The sequence below is a fragment of the Natator depressus genome, chromosome 2 (assembly GCF_965152275.1).
Source record: "Natator depressus isolate rNatDep1 chromosome 2, rNatDep2.hap1, whole genome shotgun sequence".
In the NCBI taxonomy this organism is placed as follows: domain Eukaryota; kingdom Metazoa; phylum Chordata; order Testudines; family Cheloniidae; genus Natator; species Natator depressus.
The window spans coordinates 262,338,857-262,345,411 of record NC_134235.1 but is presented as its reverse complement, the minus strand read 5'-3'; positions in this window follow the sequence as shown (position 1 = coordinate 262,345,411).

The following is a 6,555-nucleotide window of genomic DNA, read 5'->3' as shown; positions in this document are numbered from 1 at the left end:
CCTGGGGGAGCAAACAGCTGTGCATATCTCTCTATCAGTGTTACAGAGGGCAGACAATTTATGAGCTTACCTTATACAGAGTAAAATGGATTTATTTGGGGTTTGGATCCGATTGGGAGCTGTGTGTCTGGGTGCTGGAGACAGGCAACCTGCTGAGTGGTTTTCAGTTAAAGCCTGCAGCTTTGGGGGTGTAGTTCAGATCCGGGTCTGTGTTGCTGCAGACTGGCGTGCCTGGCTCAACAAGGCAGGGTTCTGAAGTCCCAAGCCATCAGGAAAAATGGGCTCAGAGGTAATTCCAGCACATCAGGTGACAGTCCCCAGGGGGTCTCTATGACCGAACTTGTCACACTTATATTTTGACAACTTTCTAACCTTGAGGTGTCTCTGTAAGATGTCCTTACAAGAACAGGCTAAGTCTGTGCTCACTGCCCTCACCTGGCTGAGAGCATCCATAACCACACTTTCTTTCCCGGCTTATAATGAACTGAGAACATATTGTCAGACAGTCTGTGAATCCATCTCCACAGGGGTCCTTCATTGTGCTTAGTAAGGATCCACTGCAGAACACTGTAGTCTGTGTAACTGTGAATTCTGTACCTAGTAAATAGGGATGATAAGCCTTCAGTACCTCCACAATCAGCAGACATGCCAGTTCTGGTGAGAACACTCACACACTCATCAACTTCCTGGACTCCACCATCAGCTTCAACAATGAAACCCTAAGGACAACCATATACAAGAAATGCACAAGTCAACACACCTGGATTCAGTAACCACCCCAAAAACACCAAGAAATCTGTTTTCTACTGCCAGGTTCTACTGAATATATTCCAAGGAGAAAGTCAGGGATTCATACCTTGACATGCTCAAAACTGGCTTCACCAAATAAGGACATGCCAGCAGAGAAGTAGATTGCATCAGAGAATCATAGATTGGGGTTGGAAGAGACCTCAGGAGGTCATCTTGTCAAATCCCCTGCTCAAAGCAGGACCACCACTAACTAAATTATCTCAGCCAGGGCTTTGTCAAGCCAGGCCCTAAAAACCTCTAAAGATGGAGATTCCACCACCACACTAGGTAACCCATTCTAGTGCTTCACTATCCTCCTAGTGAAATAGTGTTTCCCAATATTCAACCTAGCCCTCGACCATTGCAACTTGAGACCACTGCTCCCTATTCTGTCATCTGCCACTACTGAAAACAGCCGAGCTACATCCTCTTTGGAACCTCCCAACCCTCCGATAGTTGAAGGCTGCTAACAGATCCCTGTCACTCTTCTCGTCTACAGACTGAATAAGCCCAGTTCCCTCAGCCTCTCCTCTTAAGTCATGGGCCCCAGCCCCCTAATCATTTGTTGCCCTCTACTGGACTCTCTCCAGCATCCTTTCTGTAGGGGGGGACCAAAACTAGTCACAGTACTCCAGGTGTGGCCTCACCAGTGCTGAATAAAAAGGAATAATCACTTCCCTCAATCTGCTGGCAATGCTACTACTAATACAGCCCAATATGTCATTGATTCTTTTTGGCAACAAGGGCACACTGCTGACTCATATCCATCTTCTCGTCCACTGTAATCCCCAGGTCCTTTTCTGCAGAACTGCTGGTTAGCCATTCGGTCCCCAGCCTGTAGCGATGCATGGGATGCTTCCGTCCTAAGTGCAGGACTCTGCACTTGTCCCTGTTGAACCTCATCAGATTTCTTTTGGCCCAATCCTCCAATTTGTCTAGGTCACTCTGGACCCTATCCCTACCCTCCAGCATATCTACCTCTCCCCGCAGTTTAGTGTCATCTGAGAACTTGCTGAGGGTGCAACCCATCCCATCATCCAGATCATTAATAAAGATTTTGAACAAAACCAGCCAGAGGACTAACCCCTGGGGAACTCTGCTAGGTACCGGCTGCCAACTAGACATAGAGCCGTTGATCACTACCCATTGAGTCTGACAATCTAGCCAGCTTTCTATCCACCTGATAGTCCATTCATCCAATCCATACTATAACTTGCTGGCAAAAATACTGTGGGAGACCATATCGAAAGCTTTGCTAAAGTCAAGATATATCACATTCACCATTTTCCCCATATCCACTGAGCCAGTTATCTCATCATAGAAGGCAATCAGTTTGGTCAGGCATGACTTGCCCTTTGTGAAGCCATGTTGACTGTTCCTGATCACCTTTCTCTCCTCCCAGTGCTTCAAAATGTATTCCTTGAGGACATGCCCCATGATTTTGCCAGGGACTGAAGTGAGGCTGACCGGTCTGTAGTTCCCTGGGTTCTCCTCCTTCCTTTTTTTAAAGATGGACACTATATTTGCCTTTTTCCAATCATCTGGGACCTCCCCCAATCACTATGAGTTTTCAAAGATAATGGCCAATGGCTCTGCAATCACATCAGCCAACTTCCTCAGCATCCTCGGATGCATTAGATCTGGGCCCATGGACTTGTGCATGTCTAGCTTTTCTAAATAGTGCTTAATCTTTTCTTTCATCAGGGAATGGGCCCCCCAAATAACCCAAGAGAACCTGCTTCAGTACAGAAATAAAACCCCCTCTGACTGCACATCCCTAGTTGTCACCTACCACCCCACTTTGGAATTCATATGGGGTACCATCAAAAAACTACAAGCCATGGGGACCCATCTGGAAAGAAATCTTTCCTGAACCCCCACTTTGGGCATCCAAACAGCCCCCCAACCTCTCCATGCTCATCATCAGAAGCAAGCTCCTCGCAGACCAGGAAACACCAAGTTAAAGCAGCCCCACACCCTGCCAGAGCAACAGATGCAAAACCTGAAGACCTATCTCCACTGCTACAACGATCAACACCCTCCACCACACACATTTCAAGAGCCTTGGGTCCTGCACATGCCTACCACAATATGTGGTGTATCTCATCCAGTGCACTAAACGCCCCAATAACAACTATGTGGGTGAAACCAGACAATCACTACACTCTTGAATGACGTAGGTAAACACTGGTCACAGAGCGATCACTCTATATCTGACCTCTCAGTCCTCATCCTCAAAGGAAACACACGATACTTTCAAAAGACGAGCCTGGGAGCTTAAATTTATAACTTTGCCCGACATTCTTCCTGACACTAAGAATCAAGGACTGAACAGAGACACTGGAATTTTTCACTTATTACAACAATCTATAATCCATTAGCACCCCCAGCAGCCTTTCCCCTCTTATTTTCCCCTCCTATGACAGGAGAGGTTTAAACAGGCCACTTCACCTTGAATGGTCCCTTGAAATATGTGTTTACTACTTATGCTAAACAATCTGTTCCACTTCGTATTTACCTGTGGTACTCTGTGTAAATATCCTAGACCTGAAGAAAAGCTCTGTGTAAGGCCACCAACAGAAGTAGGTCCATTAAAAGATATTATGTCACCCACCATATCTCTCTAAAACAATACTGCACATTCAACCACAGAGTAACTGCAGAGGAGTGGGGTGCCCACTTTAATGAGCAACTAGTGATGACAGATAAGATGGTGCAAGGAAAAGGGAAGCATTACAATAATGGGACATAAAAATATCCTGGAAAAAAAAATTCAAGAAAAAACAGAAGCACTGCAAAAAAGATATGGAAAGAAGAAAGAAAGTAACACATAATTATGAGGCACAATTAAAAAAAACTGAAGGAAGAATTAAAGATGACAGAAGTGAGTTCAAAAAAGCAGTTAAAAAGCCCATGAAAATGGGTGTTTTCTTTGGCATAAAGATCTAGCAGTAAAGGGGAAAGCTCTGGAACAGTGTAATGAGAGGGATTTAAGAAAAAGCCAAAATATGTTTCAGCAAAGCAGGAAGTCCAAGGAAGAAGCCAAGACAAGACTGGCCAAATTATTTGGCAAATAGTGCAGATGACCTTAGAAGCATTTAACTTTATATTCTACTCCCGGGGGAATCCTGCACCAAAAAATTAAAAATTCTGCACACACTATTTTAAAATTCTGCATATTTTATTTGTCAAAATAACACAATTATGCCAGTTCCAATTTTTTTGGTAATTTATCATTTTCAAAATACTTGTCAGCAAATATGTCTGCAATAATACAGACAACAAAGATTCAGGAAATATTTTTGGACAAATAGATTCCTTACTAAGCTTATTAATACAGACTTGATGTACTTTTGTTGACAGTTATCTTCTGTTTCAATGAAATTAAATATTTCATTTAAACAAAGGCATTATACAAAAGTTTGTTATACAAAAGTATTGTAACAACCTGGCCTAAGATGGTGCTAATGACCTTAAGGACTGTTTTGTGTCTGTCTGTCAAGTCTTGTCCAAGTTCAAGCTTCTATATATACTGTTAGGTATTTGACAGGTTTCAGAGTAGCAGACGGGTTAGTCCGTATTCGCAAAAAGAAAAGGAGTACTTGTGGCAGCTTAGAGACTAACAAATTTATTAGAGTATAAGCTTTCGTGAGCTACAGCTCACTTCATCGGATGCATTCATCCGATGAAGTGAGCTGTAGAATTAGTGTGTGCAGAATTTTTAATTGTGAGAGACAAAGGACAAGCCCTGCCTCCGGCATGCTGAATGAGTCCGATGGTCTAGGTTCCTCAATGCCCACAATTGATGGAAGATGATAATAGCGCGGAAGAATCAAAAGATGGAAAGTTAACCCCCTCCATGTGGTGGTTTGCCCTATTATAGGGCCTGAGCCCTATCATGAATATTTATTCTAATGCCCCGCCTTCCATGTCCAAATCCACTTCTTCACCCTCATAATATTGGGGGTGCATTTATCCTATAGGTTAACGTATTAATGCCATTTAACTCATTATCAGATATGTCACCTATTGGTCAAGCAAGCTGGTGCTTAGACATCTGCCAACGATTCTATCCTAAAATATCCCAGTCTGCTATCACTTCCATGTTCCTGCAGATGCCTAGTACCATTAGGTTCCAACTCCTGTTATTGAACAAGCTAGTCCTAGTTCCCCAAAATCTAAGGGTACTTGTCAGGCCATTTATCTAAGCCAACGGTCACAGGCCTAATATACTTGGCTATTCTTATGCTAAGTTGTTTATACTGATGTCTTACAGGATACAGACCTGTAGTTTCCTTGTGTTACTGCTGAATGTAATAAGTTAAATTAGCTCTATGGGCTACACTGGAAGGCACAACTGATAATGTCCAAGTTATTCCTTATGCCTTACCTTTTGTACTTTCTCTCTCTCTCAATACTTACAGAAGGTTATGAAAATTTCTGTGTATCTTTTAGTAAAAAGGTTAATATTCACCTTCTAAAAACTACTGTGTCTTTAAACATATAGAATTTATATCAGAGATTATCATAAAGTATGATAAATACTTTGATCTTTTGCCATTTTCTCTCCAGTTCATCACTTGGAAAAACACACTGGCATATGTGAGCTAACATGTACACCTATGAATGTTCCCTTTGCCTTAACAAAGCTCTTTGCTAGTATTTTAAAACATGTCTCTGTCTTTTTTACATTTTAGCTTTTCATTATTTTGGCTGCAGTTCTTTATAATTTCTAGAGGTTATGCTACATATAAATCATGGGTCTAGAGGCATGGGGTCACTTACCAAATCCTATTGCCTTCCTTCTCTAGATCAGGAGGGTCTTGGGGAGTTGGAAGACTTGGTCAAATCCTCCTCCAATTAAACAATTTGGGGTGATTTTATTAACACATATTCAAACAGACCTTTTTTACATTCATTTCTCCTTAACAGATCTATTTGTACATATTTTAAAACATCTTCCTCTCTCTTTTTACATTTTAGGTTTTTTTGTATATTTAGCTGTGTTTGTTTATCACTTCTAGAGGGGGTGCTTTTTTCAGTCACTAATTTAGAGGTACTGGCCTGTATCCCAAATCCTATTGGCTTCCCTCTCTTGGTAAAATGGTATTTTGGTTAAGGGTCAAATGGAGTTAAGCTGGAAGGATGAGTTAGGCCAGAACCCCTGTCTCCAGTGCTTCCAGGCCACCACAGCAGAGCTACGACAATGCACTGTAAACCCTAGCGGACTAGACCCCACAGAAAGTGCCACCCATGGAAGTCCCAACTGGCAGCACCCTCACGGCCTCTGATGGGTCCATGCACACTATTTAAGCATGGAGGACGTTCCAGGATGCTGTCTGTACAACCAGGTAGAACCCTGGTCTACTGCTGATCCTGCCTTGTTACTGTTTCCTAACCTCATTCTGGCCCTTTCTCAGCCTTGCTACATGCTTTGGACCCAGGCCTGCTCCTGCCTTCCCTATCTGCAAGTACTCCAGTTCCGACTCTGGTTTGGCCTTTGGCTTGGGCATCTGTAGTCCATGATTTCCATAAACTTATACCAGTAACTGTCAGGTATATTTGTCTTTATCCCTTTTTAAAAGTTCAGAGACCTATGGACGATATTTTTGGATCTCTCTTCAGTTTATTTTGCCAGTCACGGAGGAATTTTCTGTTGCAATTACAGTTCTATCTGACAGACAGAATGGTCAGTTTTGAACAGTTTTAACGTCCACAGATATTTATACTGTATGAAAAAAAACCCATATAATAATAAAGGGAATA